The sequence below is a fragment of the Thermobia domestica genome, chromosome 2, assembly GCF_964235325.1.
Source record: "Thermobia domestica chromosome 2, izTheDome1.hap1.1, whole genome shotgun sequence".
In the NCBI taxonomy this organism is placed as follows: Eukaryota; Metazoa; Arthropoda; class Insecta; order Zygentoma; family Lepismatidae; genus Thermobia; species Thermobia domestica.
This window is the reverse complement of record NC_137455.1, coordinates 170,641,114-170,657,283: the sequence shown is the minus strand read 5'-3', so window position 1 is coordinate 170,657,283 and position 16,170 is coordinate 170,641,114. Positions and strand designations below refer to the sequence as shown.

General features: G+C 35.7%; 1 protein-coding gene across 1 annotated transcript in view; it reads left to right on the top strand.

Moving 5' to 3' along the window:
* Fs (Follistatin) overlaps positions 1-16,170 on the top strand; it is a 593,437-nt gene that overhangs the window by 186,860 nt on the left and 390,407 nt on the right. The window contains exon 2 of the mRNA XM_081747802.1: positions 14,082-14,161. The gene's annotated coding sequence lies outside the window, so the exon portion shown is untranslated. The remainder of the gene's footprint in view (positions 1-14,081; positions 14,162-16,170) is intronic.

The window sequence follows — 16,170 nt, the reverse complement described above, 5'->3', positions numbered from 1 at the left end:
TTCCAGGAAGCGAACCGCCCCCTCCAAATGATTGTTCTGGATCCGCTAGTGCCTATCATCCCCTATTAAATTTACATCATCAGCATATGCCATAACCTGGTGAATACCGTTCAACTGTAGGCCCTGGTTGCTATCTTTGATTTTCCTTATAGCGTATTCCAGTACGAAGTTAAATAATAATGGCGACAACGCATCTCCTTGTTTCAGGCCATTTTCCACGTGAAAGCTCGTGGACAAAAATTTTCCTACCCGGACTTTACTTCGGGATTCATTTAAACATATCTTAATTAATCTAACTAGCTTTCTCGGTATTCCAAGTTCTGTAAGAACGTTGTATAATGTTTCTGTCCTAACCGAGTCGTAAGCCTTTCTAAAATCAATAAATAGTTGATGTACCGGGGTATTGTATTCCCACTTTTTTTCTAGTATTTGACGAATGGTAAATATTTGGTCGATAGTTGATCGATTTCTTCTAAATCCGCCTGATAATCTCCAATAATTTCATCTGCGTATGGAGTTAGTCTTGCTAATAGAATATTTGAAAGGATTTTATAGGATGTTGACAGAAGAGAAATGCCTCGATAATTATTACAGTCAGTTTTGTCGCCTTTCTTGTGAATTGGGACAATGACTGATTCTTTCCACTCTTGTGGCAATTCTTCCTTGTTCCAAATAAGGAGAATGAGTTTGTGTATCTTGTTCCACAATTTTTCGCCTCCAGCTAAAATTAACTCAGCCGGAATTTCATTTGTGTTTCTGATTTGTGTTTCTTTAATTTCTTTATAGCGGTTTCTACTTCTATTCGGTTGGGTTCTGGAATACACGGTTCTGCGGTGTGTATCTCCTTTTCTCCACGCACACTAGTTTTTGGTTGCGTGTTCAGCAAATCGTCAAAGAAATCTTTCCATCTATTTAAGATGCTATCCGTATCAGTGAGAACTCTGCCGTCAGATTTCTTTAATATATAAGCACGAGGTTGATAGCCTTTCTTAAATTCGCTGATCCCCTTATACATGTCACGGATGTTTTTAATTTTACTATTATCTTCAAGTTCCTTAATTTTAGCTTTAAAAAATTCGCGTTTCTTTGTTCTAAATGTTTTGAAAGTTTCCCGCCTGATATCTACGGAATTTTGTGTAGTTATTTCATTCGGATTTTGTAACCAGCGTAAGTTTGCCTGTTTTCTCTTCTCTGCTAATTTTATGCATTCATGGTCGAACCATGGTTTGTTTCTACGTATTTCCGCGTGTCCCAATTTTTCTAAGTCACTATTGCTGTGCGTAGATTTTGTTTTATTTTTTATGTTATTTTTGAAAATGTAAATTCATTTTTCTTTAAACATTTTGGGGCTTCCGAGAGAATGGAGTCCTAAGTTATATAGCTTGTTTAGCTTATATGTAAATCCAGCACTAGCTAGAATGGATCAGGAGAGTAAAAGTAGTTTGTGCTTAGAACAAAGAGCCTCCACAACTAAAATGCATTACCGACATAATTGGTTACGGAAAACTTGAGGTAGACACAATATAGTGACCATAACATAGCAATACTGCAAACCTTCGTTCCAATGTTGCAAACCATTGTATACAATGTTTATACTTCAGCTGAAAGAAGAAGAAAAAGCTTCTATTGCATTGTTGCAAAGTTCTTATCAAATACGTCAGTGTAGCTACTTGTCATAATGCAGAGAACAGTTTACACTTCATGTGTTTTATATCCTTTCATGAAACATTTTGCCGATTCTTATAACATTGCTTTAGCACTTTCTGTCATTAAAGGCTCATACTTTGCAGACACGAAATGCTTTATGGTGTTATACATTCAGAAATTAAATTAAAAATTAAAATTTCAAGTCATGTAAGCTCTGGTGAACAATAGTGTGGATCGAAAAATAGTAAGTAGACTATTTTTAATAGAGGAAAATATTTGCGTGCAACCCCTAAAAGTAAGGAAGTTTAATGTCACGTAGCTTAGTGTCTGTCTATGGTTTCTGGTTTGATCACTGGAAGGTTCAGATTTTGCGATATTGACCTAGTGTTCAGCTATTGAGAGGTAACGTGAATGAAGAGATAGCGAACTCAGGTATAGAAAACTATGTGAACGGCTATGGAGAGTTATGCATAAGGGACGTCATTTGGAAATGAAAATGAAATGAAATCTTTTAAGTTTTACCTCATATGATTATGCCGTCTAGGTAAAGAAAACGGTGATCAGAAATGAATGAAATGGTGGAATGAAGAAAGTGGGAGTGAACGGGAGAACCCCGAGACAACCCGCGCGCACGGTGTTTGTCCACCACAAAATTCACTTGGCGCGGCATGGGATCGAACCTAGAACCGTCTGCACCAGACATGAATGTTCTACTAGTAAGCCACCGCGAACCTATAGGACGTCATTTGGGAAGAACAGGATTTATGATTTAATCAATTGTATATTAATATACTAATAAAAAGAACATGAAATTCTCATATTGAGTGGAGAATCTCGCCCCTAAAGAAGCAGTACATCCATCCGATTCTCACCCGATGCCCATCAAAGTTTACCGTAAAATTACAGCGAATCTTTGACGGGTTTACTGTTAAAAAATGAAATGAAATCTTTTGAGTTTTACTTCCCAGGATTATGCCGATTATTCTAAAGGAGACGGTGATGATGAGAAATGAATGAAATGGTGGAATGAAGAAAGTGGAAGGAAACGTCAGGACCCCGAGGAAACCCACGCGCACGGTGTTTGTCCATCATAAAGTTCACTTGGCGCGAGCTGGGATCGAACCAGAGACCCCATGCACCATAAGTGAGCGCTGTATCACTGAGACTGGATAGCCTCAGAAAATCAAATGTCAGACTCGTTAATGAAATGGGATTATACACTAGGAAACGCACAATGCACGGTCCGTTGTAATCCCGTGTCTAACTGCCTTAAGAGCGTAACTTACCAACATGGTAAATGTTGGCGGATTTTAAAAATGTGTGATAAGATCAAAAAATATTTAAGGAATTAATATAAAATTGCTATGTATATATTAAAAAAATGAGTTCAAATGAAACAAAATTGTATATTGTATCCAGCAAAAAACAGTCCATAATTGAAACACTTAGAATTAGAACACAATACAGTTAATCAACATATCCACTCATTGGAAACGAAGTGAACATAAATTCATTTTAGGTGCGTAGTAATTAGTAGGTTACTATAAGCCTGAAGTTCAATAGTTTCAGTTACGTAAAATTGTAGCAATGCTTTTCTGTAATTAATGAAGTCCATTCGAGAAGTAAGTAGTAACAAGTAATAAGCACTTTCTGCTATTAACTAGTAATAATAGCTTCCATTGAGACACGTTTAATTGTGGTAGAAGTACAGGGTGTCCGGAATGGGACTGACGGTTTTTAAAAGTGTATAGTTTTAATATGATCGGAGATACAAAAGGAAAAAAACATTCATATTGAAGCAAAACTCAAAAAGTTTTGTTCAGTAAATTTTCGTAGTTAAACAACTACCGGTGACGGCGCTAGTATCGTCGATAAACAGAAATGGCGTAGGTAGCTGAAAAGGCCCAATGCGTGTAATGGTCTGCATAGACAAAAAGTGTTGTTCAAGTTCAACGAAACTTTCGACGTGTTTACCACAAGGATCCTCCATCACGCAACAGAGTAGTAGTCCCCCCCGTTGGCGCGAATGACTCATCCTCACTCTCTTTTATGACCGGGGTGAAAGGTCAATGACCTGGCCCGGGGTCAATGACCTAGGGGTACCTAGGACCACCCCCTCTAAATTTTGGCAGGGGTACCTTGGCCCACCCCCTAAATTTTGGCAGGGGTGCCTAGGACCACCCCCCTTAAATTTTGGAAATTGCCAAATCTAAAAATTTGGTATGGTAGCCTAGGACCATAGTATGTACCTCTATCAGTATTGGGTGTCTATGTCGTTCCCTTTTATGGGTAAAAAATTGCCAAAAATTCAAATTTCGGGGTTTTTTGACCTAATTTATCCCCTTTGATGAGGTGTTATTACCCTATATAGTTATATGGGCGTATACAGGGGTCCATTACCTTTCATAACATATGGGTATATTAATGCACCCCTTTAAATTTTTGGGAGGGGTACCTTGGCCCACCCCTTAAATTTTGGAAATTGCCCAATTTCAACATTGGGTATTATAGTATAGGACCCTAATATGTATTAGGTTAAATTTGGGCGGTCCACCTCATTCCCTTTTAGGGGTACAAAATTGCCAAAATATAAACGTAAGCAATACGTTATACCACGTGTTTGGTTTTTGGTCGATTTTATCCCCTTTGATGAGGTGTTATTATCCTATATAGTTATATGATCATGTATAGGGGTCCATTACCTTTCATAAGATATGGGTATATTTGTGCACTCCTTTAAAAATTTGGGAGGGGTACCTTGGCCCACCCCTTAAATTTTGGAAATTGTCCAATTTAAACATTTGGTATTATAGTACCGGATCCTAACATGTATTATGATAAATTTGGGTGGTCCACCTCGTTCCCTTCTAGGGGTACAAAATTGTCAAAATATAAACGTAAGCAATACGTTATACCACGTGTTTGGTTTTTGGTCGATTTTATCCCCTTTGATGAGGTGTTATTATCCTATATAGTTATATGGGCGTATACAGGGGTCCATTACCTTTCATAAGACATGGGTATATTAATGCACCCCTTGAAAAATTTGGGAGGGGTACCTTGGCCCACCCCTTAAATTTTGGAAATTGCCCAATTTAAACATTTGGTATTATAGTACTGGACCCTAACATGTATTATGATAAATTTGGGTGGTCCACCTCGTTCCCTTCTAGGGGTACAAAATTGTCAAAATATAAACGTAAGCATTACGTTGTACCACGTGTTTGGTCTTTTGGCCCAATTTATCCTCTTGGATGAGGGCCTATTACCTTATATGGTTATATGGTTATGTATAGGGGTCTATTCCCTATTATAAGACATAGGTACATTTGTGCACCGGGAGGGATACTTTGGCCCACCCCTTAAATTTTGGAAATTGCCCAATTTAAACATTTGGTATTATAGTACTGGACCCTAACATGTATTATGATAAATTTGGGTGGTCCACATCGTTCCCTTCTAGGGGTACAAAATTGTCAAAATATAAACGTTGTACCACGTGTTTGGTTTTTTTGTCGATTTTATTTCCTTTGATGAGGTGTTATTATCCTATATAGTTATATGGTCATATATAGGAGTCCATTACCTTTTATAAGATATGGGTATGTTTGTACACTCCTTTAAAAATTTGGGAGGGGTACTTTGGCCCACCCCTTAAATTTTGGAAATTGCCCAATTTAATCATTTGGTATTATAGTACTGGACCCTAACATGTATTATGATAAATTTGGGTGGTCCACCTCGTTCCCTTCTAGGGGTACAAAATTGCCAAAATATAAACGTAAGCATTACGTTGTACCACGTGTTTGGTTTTTGACCTAATTTATTCCTTTGGATGAGGTCCTATTACCTTATATGGTAATGTATAGGTGTTCATTCCCTATCATAAGACATAGGTACATTGATGCACCCCGGGAGGGGATTCGGTATCATAGTACATGACTCAACATGTATTATGATAAATTTGGGTGGTCCACATCGTTCTCTTTTAGGGGTACAAAATTGCTAAAATATAAACATAAGCAATATGTTGTACCATGTGTTTGGTTTTGGCCCAATTTCTCCCCTTTGAGGAGGTTCTATTACCTTATATGGTTATATGGTCATGTATATAGGTTCATTTCCTATCATAAGATATGGGTACATTGATGCATCCTTTAAAAATTTGGGAGGGGTATCTTGGCTCATCCACTCGGTTTTAGAAATTGTTTAATATAAGCATTTGGTATCATAGTACAGGTCTCCAATATGTACCACTATAAATTTGGATGGTCCACATCGTTCCCTTTTCATAGGTAAAGAACTACCAAAAATCAAATTTCGGAGGTTATTGACCTCTATTTAGCATGTTATATGGATATGTACAGAGGTTTATTACCTTTATATGTTTATGTTCCCTTTTAAATTTGGGAATTATCAAATAACAAAATTCGGTAAACGTTTTCTAAGCCCCATTGTAGATGTTGATGTTCCTCTTATGGCCAAATATTCAAAATTTAAATGTTATTGACCGGCTTTATTATTGAATAAGTACAGGATTTATTACTTTTTCATAAGACACAGGTGTATTTGTGCACCAATCTTAAATTTTGGAAGGGGTACATTTCTTATTGTCGTATCAATAATTGGTAATTGGATAGTATTTCATTCATTGGGTAAATCATTAGGATCACGTGATCGGTTATTGACCTATGATGGGATTAGGAGTCCAGGACATTGGTACATTGAAACTTTGTAGGATAATTTGATAATGCGTCATTGGTTTTGATTATTCCAGCCAAATATAAACGTAAGCAAGACGTTGTACCACGTGATTGTCCTTGATGAGGTAGTGTACAGGGATTCATTTCCTTTGTTGTGGTACTTCTTAAGTTTGAGTACACACACACACTTCTAGAAAACAGTTGGTTCTACTCAGGTAAACAATTGACGGACATTATTGACCTTATTGATATGATTAACTCTAAGACTTAGGTATATCAAGAGAAGTATTCTTTAAATTTGGGAATGGTGATAAACAGAATTTTAACATAAGGTGTGAAATTTGAAACAATACATTGAACTTTAGTCACAGCTCATAGTCTAAGATCATTGGTGGTGATTGATTTGAAATCTGATAGCTAACCTTATTGAATCTTATGATTCATAGACGAAAGGCAATACATGCTACAACAGTTTAAAATTTAATCATAAGGTGATGTAATCTGACACTAGCAAAGTTATTGTTAATGCAATTTGATTGGATGATCACTATCTTTCCTGCAATCTGATTGGGGAATGGTGATAAACAGAATTTTAACATAAGGTGTGAAATTTGAAACAATACATTGAACTTTAGTCACAGCTCATAGTCTAAGATCATTGGTGGTGATTGATTTGAAATCTGATAGCTAACCTTATTGAATCTTATGATTCATAGACGAAAGGCAATACATGCTACAACAGTTTAAAATTTAATCATAAGGTGATGTAATCTGACACTAGCAAAGTTATTGTTAATGTAATTTGATTGGATGATCACTATCTTTCCTGCAATCTGATTGGTTGATCACTATCTTTCGTGCAATCTGATAGGTTGATGAGTTTTAAATCTTTTTCTGCATTCAGTTTTGTTTTAACATTTAAAAAATTTGAAACTTTGGTTTGACATTTTTTCGTTTCCAAATTTTTTGTTTAAATTTTTTTGTTTCGAAATTTTTGTTTGTTTCAAAATTTTGTTTGAAACTTTTTGTTTGAAATTTTTGTTTGAAAAATTTTTGTTCGAAAATTTTGTTTAAAATTTTTCGTTTGAAATTTTTCGTTTCCAAATTTTTTGTTTGAAATTTTTTGTTTCAAAATTTTGGTTGAAATTTTTTCGCTTCAATTTTTTTGTTTGAAATTTTTTGTTTGAATTTTTTTTTCGTTTCAAAATTTTGTTTCAAAGATTTTTGTTCTAAATTTTTGTTTTCAAAGTTTGAGTTGACATTTTTAAAAGTTTGTGCACTTATTAGTAAAGAACTGGAACTGTTTAGAACAAAAACCTTTGACAACATTGTGGTGCAATAGTACACGTCAGAACCTGGGGTTGTACTTGAAAAAACACAATTCATTGAAATGGATCATTTTATTACACTCCACATACATCCATACCAGATAGTGGTTCTGGATATTGTCGATACAATGTATTTTGAACTTCTTGCACTAGTTTGTCTTTAGCATATAATTTTAATTCCAGTTGAAGTCTTTTAAGGTCTAATGCAATATCAATTGGTGGAAACTCAATGTCCATTTGATCACAAATAAACTGTTTATCAATACAGTTATGCACCCAAGAACGATGTTGACAACCATCACAATATCTAGATACATGTTGTACAATATGCATAACACATTTTTCAAAATAGTACTTTTTCAGGAATATACTAGTTTTGTTGCACACTTCCACTGCATGTTTCACACACTGAAATACGCTGATGAATTTGTTCCATTCCGTTTGTGTTAGATACACCATGTTGCGAGGGACATGAAATGTACTCTTTTTACGTAACAGCACCATCTTCTCTTCGAGGACTGTACGCAGCACCACTTCATGATTTGAGCCTAATGATTTGACTATGGTCACATTTAGCTCATCATGAAAATAATCGTTCATTTGGTCGATTCGTGAACATAATATTTGCCATTCTTCACAGGTCAGTTGTACACCAAATTGTTCTGCTTTGCCCAATCGAATCACAGGTTCAAATGTTTTAGCACTGATACCAATCATCACATGTTTTGTTTGAAATATATTTATTGGATAATAGCTTGCGAAGATGAACTCTTTATCGTTAGAAGTACACATCTTTCCTCCTGTAAAGCACTTGCTCAAATGATTTCGTGGGATGACACTGTATTTGCTGGTTTATAGTTATTGCTGACGTCATTGGAAAGGAATGTGCTGACGTTTGAATTCATGATTTCATCACAGTTGCTGACGTCATGCCGACCAACCAAATTCATACAACTATGTCTGATGTCCTGACGTTTGAATTCATGATTTCATCACAATGGCTGACGAATCTGGCTGTGTACTAAATTCAAGTTGATGACTTCGACCCAAGAATCCTTTGTAACATAAAGATACAGATCCAGTATTTAAGAAACGCAGCAGTTCTTCTTGTTTTGATGCTTCCATGGGTAAATATCTTGCTGGTAAAATTATATTCTTATCATTTTCAAGCTTCACTACGATTCTTAATCCAAACTTTGTAGGGATCATTTGGCTAGCTAAGATTCTATAAGGTACATTCTGTTGTAAATCAGTAATTTTGGTAAATGATTTCATCACATCACGCGTGTTTAGAAACTGCAGACAAGTAGCCATGATGACGTTATCATGAATACTAACTCGAACGATACTTATATATGATGCAAAACTGATGACGTTGCATTATCATGTTCTGACGTGCACCACAATGTTGCCAGAGGTTTTAGTTCTAAACAGTTCCAGTTCTTTACTAATGAGTGTACAAACTTTTAAAATGTCAAACAAAAATTTCAAAAAATTTCAAACAAAAAGTTTCAAACAAAATTTTGAAACAAACAAAAATTTCGAAACAAAAAAATTTAAACAAAAAATTTTGGAAACGAAAAATTTCAAACGAAAAAATTTTAAACAAAAAAAATTTTGAAACAAAAATTTACAAACAAAAAAATTTCAAACAAAATTTTCAAACAAAAATTTTTTCAAACAAAAATTTCAAACGAAAAGTTTCAAACAAAAAATTTCAAGCAAAAAAATTTCAAACTAAAAAAATTTTACGTTTCACGGTTAACCGTCAAACTTTATCCGGTTTTTAACTATTCGATTAACAAATAAACGGTTTTGATCATATTTATCAGTGAGTGCAAAATGTTGAACGAAACCAAGATTTTTAAATGTTAAACAAAACTTAAAACTGAATACAGCAAAGATTTGAAAATCATCAACCAATCAGATTGCACGAAAGATAGTGATCAACCAATCAGATTGCAGGAAAGATAGTGATCATCCAATCAAATTGCATTAACAATAACTTTGCTAGTGTCAGATTACATCACCTTATGATTAAATTTTAAACTGTTGTAGCATGTATTGCCTTTCGTCTATGAATCATAAGATTCAATAAGGTTAGCTATCAGATTTCAAATCAATCACCACCAATGATCTTAGACTATGAGCTGTGACTAAAGTTCAATGTATTGTTTCAAATTTCACACCTTATGTTAAAATTCTGTTTATCACCATTCCCAAATTTAAAGAATACTTCTCTTGATATACCTAAGTCTTAGAGTTAATCATATCAATAAGGTCAATAATGTCCGTCAATTGTTTACCTGAGTAGAACCAACTGTTTTCTAGAAGTGTGTGTGTGTACTCAAACTTAAGAAGTACCACAACAAAGGAAATGAATCCCTGTACACTACCTCATCAAGGACAATCACGTGGTACAACGTCTTGCTTACGTTTATATTTGGCTGGAATAATCAAAACCAATGACGCATTATCAAATTATCCTACAAAGTTTCAATGTACCAATGTCCTGGACTCCTAATCCCATCATAGGTCAATAACCGATCACGTGATCCTAATGATTTACCCAATGAATGAAATACTATCCAATTACCAATTATTGATACGACAATAAGAAATGTACCCCTTCCAAAATTTAAGATTGGTACACAAATACACCTGTGTCTTATGAAAAAGTAATAAATCCTGTACTTATTCAATAATAAAGCCGGTCAATAACATTTAAATTTTGAATATTTGGCCATAAGAGGAACATCAACATCTACAATGGGGCTTAGAAAACGTTTACCGAATTTTGTTATTTGATAATTCCCAAATTTAAAAGGGAACATAAACATATAAAGGTAATAAACCTCTGTACATATCCATATAACATGCTAAATAGAGGTCAATAACCTCCGAAATTTGATTTTTGGTAGTTCTTTACCTATGAAAAGGGAACGATGTGGACCATCCAAATTTATAGTGGTACATATTGGAGACCTGTACTATGATACCAAATGCTTATATTAAACAATTTCTAAAACCGAGTGGATGAGCCAAGATACCCCTCCCAAATTTTTAAAGGATGCATCAATGTACCCATATCTTATGATAGGAAATGAACCTATATACATGACCATATAACCATATAAGGTAATAGAACCTCCTCAAAGGGGAGAAATTGGGCCAAAACCAAACACATGGTACAACATATTGCTTATGTTTATATTTTAGCAATTTTGTACCCCTAAAAGAGAACGATGTGGACCACCCAAATTTATCATAATACATGTTGAGTCATGTACTATGATACCGAATCCCCTCCCGGGGTGCATCAATGTACCTATGTCTTATGATAGGGAATGAACACCTATACATTACCATATAAGGTAATAGGACCTCATCCAAAGGAATAAATTAGGTCAAAAACCAAACACGTGGTACAACGTAATGCTTACGTTTATATTTTGGCAATTTTGTACCCCTAGAAGGGAACGAGGTGGACCACCCAAATTTATCATAATACATGTTAGGGTCCAGTACTATAATACCAAATGATTAAATTGGGCAATTTCCAAAATTTAAGGGGTGGGCCAAAGTACCCCTCCCAAATTTTTAAAGGAGTGTACAAACATACCCATATCTTATAAAAGGTAATGGACTCCTATATATGACCATATAACTATATAGGATAATAACACCTCATCAAAGGAAATAAAATCGACAAAAAAACCAAACACGTGGTACAACGTTTATATTTTGACAATTTTGTACCCCTAGAAGGGAACGATGTGGACCACCCAAATTTATCATAATACATGTTAGGGTCCAGTACTATAATACCAAATGTTTAAATTGGGCAATTTCCAAAATTTAAGGGGTGGGCCAAAGTATCCCTCCCGGTGCACAAATGTACCTATGTCTTATAATAGGGAATAGACCCCTATACATAACCATATAACCATATAAGGTAATAGGCCCTCATCCAAGAGGATAAATTGGGCCAAAAGACCAAACACGTGGTACAACGTAATGCTTACGTTTATATTTTGACAATTTTGTACCCCTAGAAGGGAACGAGGTGGACCACCCAAATTTATCATAATACATGTTAGGGTCCAGTACTATAATACCAAATGTTTAAATTGGGCAATTTCCAAAATTTAAGGGGTGGGCCAAGGTACCCCTCCCAAATTTTTCAAGGGGTGCATTAATATACCCATGTCTTATGAAAGGTAATGGACCCCTGTATACGCCCATATAACTATATAGGATAATAACACCTCATCAAAGGGGATAAAATCGACCAAAAACCAAACACGTGGTATAACGTATTGCTTACGTTTATATTTTGACAATTTTGTACCCCTAGAAGGGAACGAGGTGGACCACCCAAATTTATCATAATACATGTTAGGATCCGGTACTATAATACCAAATGTTTAAATTGGACAATTTCCAAAATTTAAGGGGTGGGCCAAGGTACCCCTCCCAAATTTTTAAAGGAGTGCACAAATATACCCATATCTTATGAAAGGTAATGGACCCCTATACATGACCATATAACTATATAGGATAATAACACCTCATCAAAGGGGATAAAATCGACCAAAAACCAAACACGTGGTATAACGTATTGCTTACGTTTATATTTTGGCAATTTTGTACCCCTAAAAGGGAATGAGGTGGACCGCCCAAATTTAACCTAATACATATTAGGGTCCTATACTATAATACCCAATGTTGAAATTGGGCAATTTCCAAAATTTAAGGGGTGGGCCAAGGTACCCCTCCCAAAAATTTAAAGGGGTGCATTAATATACCCATATGTTATGAAAGGTAATTGACCCCTGTATACGCCCATATAACTATATAGGGTAATAACACCTCATCAAAGGGGATAAATTAGGTCAAAAAACCCCGAAATTTGAATTTTTGGCAATTTTTTACCCATAAAAGGGAACGACATAGACACCCAATACTGATAGAGGTACATACTATGGTCCTAGGCTACCATACCAAATTTTTAGATTTGGCAATTTCCAAAATTTAAGGGGGGTGGTCCTAGGCACCCCTGCCAAAATTTAGGGGGTGGGCCAAGGTACCCCTGCCAAAATTTAGAGGGGGTGGTCCTAGGTACCCCTAGGTCATTGACCCCGGGCCAGGTCATTGACCTTTCACCCCGGTCATAAAAGAGAGTGAGGATGAGTCATTCGCGCCAACGGGGGGGACTACTACTAACAGTATCCAGGCGTAGAAGTATCAATTTTTATCAAAGGGGAGTGTAGTGAAACAACACAGCGGTGGTAAATCGTGTGTGTCAGAAGAAAATGTGGAAGCAATAAGAGAGTGTTTCTCACGTAGCTCGAGGAAGTCAATTCGCGCAGCGAGCAGGCAATTGGCAATTCCAAAGTCAACAGTGCACGATGTGGTACATAAACGATTACGTTTGCGCACGTATAAGATGCATTTGTTGCAAGAAAGTAAGCCCGACGATAAGCCACAGAGAGCAGCATTTGTTACTGAAATTCTGAACAGGATTGATTATGATCATAATTTCCTATTGAACGTTGTTTTCTCTCATAATGCAACTTTTCATTTGTCTCGCTGTGTTAACAAACAATGTTAGGATATGGGGACCTGAGAATCCGCATGCGTACATAAAACATTCTAGAGACAGTCCCAAATTGAATATTTATTGTTCTTTAACACATAATGCAGTTATAAGCCCCTTCTTTTTCATAGAGCAAACCATAAGAGGAAATGTGTTCTTAAACATGCTTCAACACTTTGCTGTTCACCAGCTACAACATTTGTAACTTCAAGTGATATTCCAATTGGATGGTGTCCCGCCACATTGGAGCCTACAAGTGAGGGAGTGCCTTGATATTGAATATTCTGGCCATTGGATAGACCGTGATGGGCCAATTAGGTAGCCTCCATGCTCTACTGATGTTACCCCCCTGGACTTCTTCTTGTGGGGGTATGTAAAAGACTTTGTGTATTCTGGTGAAAAGGTGCGTAACCTTGATGAACTGAAGAACCGTATTAGGAATGCCATTGCTTCAGTAACACCTCAGATGTTACAGAATACTTGGAGAAAGATTGAGTTCAAGCTAGCTATTGTAAGAGTTACAAATGGAGCTCACGTGGAGTTACACTGAGTTAGAATGACTTGTAATTAAGACCAAGTAAACTTATTTGATCATATCTCTGACCATATTATAATAACTATACACTTTTAAAAATCGCCATTCCCATTACGGATATCCTGTACTTTTAGATTAGTTGAATGCATACTTTAATAGTTTAAAACTATATATAGCCTGCTAGGTAAGCATAAAATAATTTAGAATAGCACGAGTAGGTTTGGATGATTGATAATGTCTAGCGTTCTAGTTTTATACTTTCTTTAAAGATCAATGGCGTGGCTCGACGATGAAGAGGATAGTCATCGTAGGTGTTCGTAGCCATAGCACTAGAAACACTAACACCAAGGTAAGTAACTCATTTTCCGTATTTGTTCCGAAAAATTTTAATGAAGTTTAAATATAAAACGTAAATGCATAGCATTTGCTAATAATTAGTATTTTCATAATTAATATTCTTGACTAGTAACCTTGTGCACATTAGATTATTGTGTAATACTTAATATTGTCTATATTATAATACAGGGCGCAAAATTTCCGGTCGCCATGTCGCCATTGGTGACTAGAAATTTAGAGTTGGCGACCAGTGTTCAGTAAGAATGGTTTCTACCTAAACTCACAGGGCTCCGCAGTTTCTTTTTTGCACGAAAATAATTGTCACTCAGTGAGAGAAAACACGGAATGAAGTCTTCACAACATTGTAACTCGCTCCTCCTTTCCCATCCTCAATCGAAAACTTCATTACAAGATTCCCAAATTTGCTTCCAATTGTCACATTTTATGCAGTTTTACATATGAGTACTGCTTCATATGAGAGAGGCTTCAGCAGTCTCAACAGAGTAAAAGGCTGCCTACAGAAATTCACTGAAGACTTATACACTGGATGATTTGCTGACAATTTCCATCAATGATTCTTCACTTAAGGACTTTGATCCAAAAACTGCAATCGACAACTGGTACTTCAGTGCAGAGAGAGCGATCGTTACACAAACGTGAAATCTTAAGATATTTCTTAACATGTATATGAATTGTCCAATTCAAAATTGATAATCCTGAATCTAATTGCCTGGTTTTGAAATTTTATGCCATGATGTAATATATTTCTTTGTCAAACCAAAGACTATGGGGGGGAGTCATAATTTGTACGTGATAGATACTGGCGACTATCATTTTTGGATTGGAGAGTGCGTCTGACTGAAATTTTGCGCCATGTTATAATACCTTCTTCATTATTTATAACGAATAATTCCTTTCGTTTTCTCTTTTAGAGTAGCTCATCGTTACCCCTGGTATATAGCATTCTGAACAGCAAACTGTATACGACCTGACTTACGATGCTTCATCCAATTATAACCATATTATTATTTTCATTAGATTATTGCTTTTATAATGATACCTAAAATAACTATAGTCGTTTATATATTATTTCAATAATCAGCATGCAGATAAAATTGTAAATACATTTAAATACCAAAACCTATTTGAAGAAATTTCAACTGAATAATGATATTTATTTTTCCCAAAACACATACTGTTATTGTTAATTTCTTTGCTTAACATTACTTTATAATTTAGAAAATTTTGTTTCTAAACTTTAAATTTTTGTATTTTAAAAATAGCTGCATATTTGGGGAGAGGAATAGATATCTCTCCTCAGACGAAGTTTTCAATTTAGGCTTCCATATCATTCTTTATTTTCTATTTCAAATACTACACAGATTTCATTCTATATTTGGACGAATGAATGATGAAATGGACTTTGGTTGCGAGTTCTTCAACAATTTCCATTGGATTTACCTCCAGCACTGCTCGCAGGGCATTGTAGTCCAGCTGCACATGTCTTTCTTCTCCTGGCTTATCCGTGGGGGCTGGTATCCCCAGATCGAAATATCTGGATTCACCTCTGGCCCATCCACACACCACGGCATCTTGACTATACATTGCATTGATGTTTCGGAACGCTGCACTGCCTGAAACTCTGGTGAAATTGATATGTCACATGACACACCGTATGTGGTCCTCCGACATTACCATGATCAAACACAAGTCACAATTTCAAAACGTGGAAATGACCGTTCTCCTTCTACACACTGCTGCACAATGGAATTCCCTGTATGACACAGCTATGTCAGTTACCGTCTTCTTCCCTACTCACTCGTCAGATGGCATAATTTCAGCGATCATCGAAGAAACGACACGATAGCATCAATTCATATTTTGACATGGGTAGGGAGTAAAATTGTTTACCGACTAAGAGTTTCATTTTTTTAAAAAATAGTATTCAATTTATTTTTTAAAAAAGAAAATGTGTTTCTGAAACTCAAGGAGGCAATTGACCTCTGTCCTCACGAACTGACA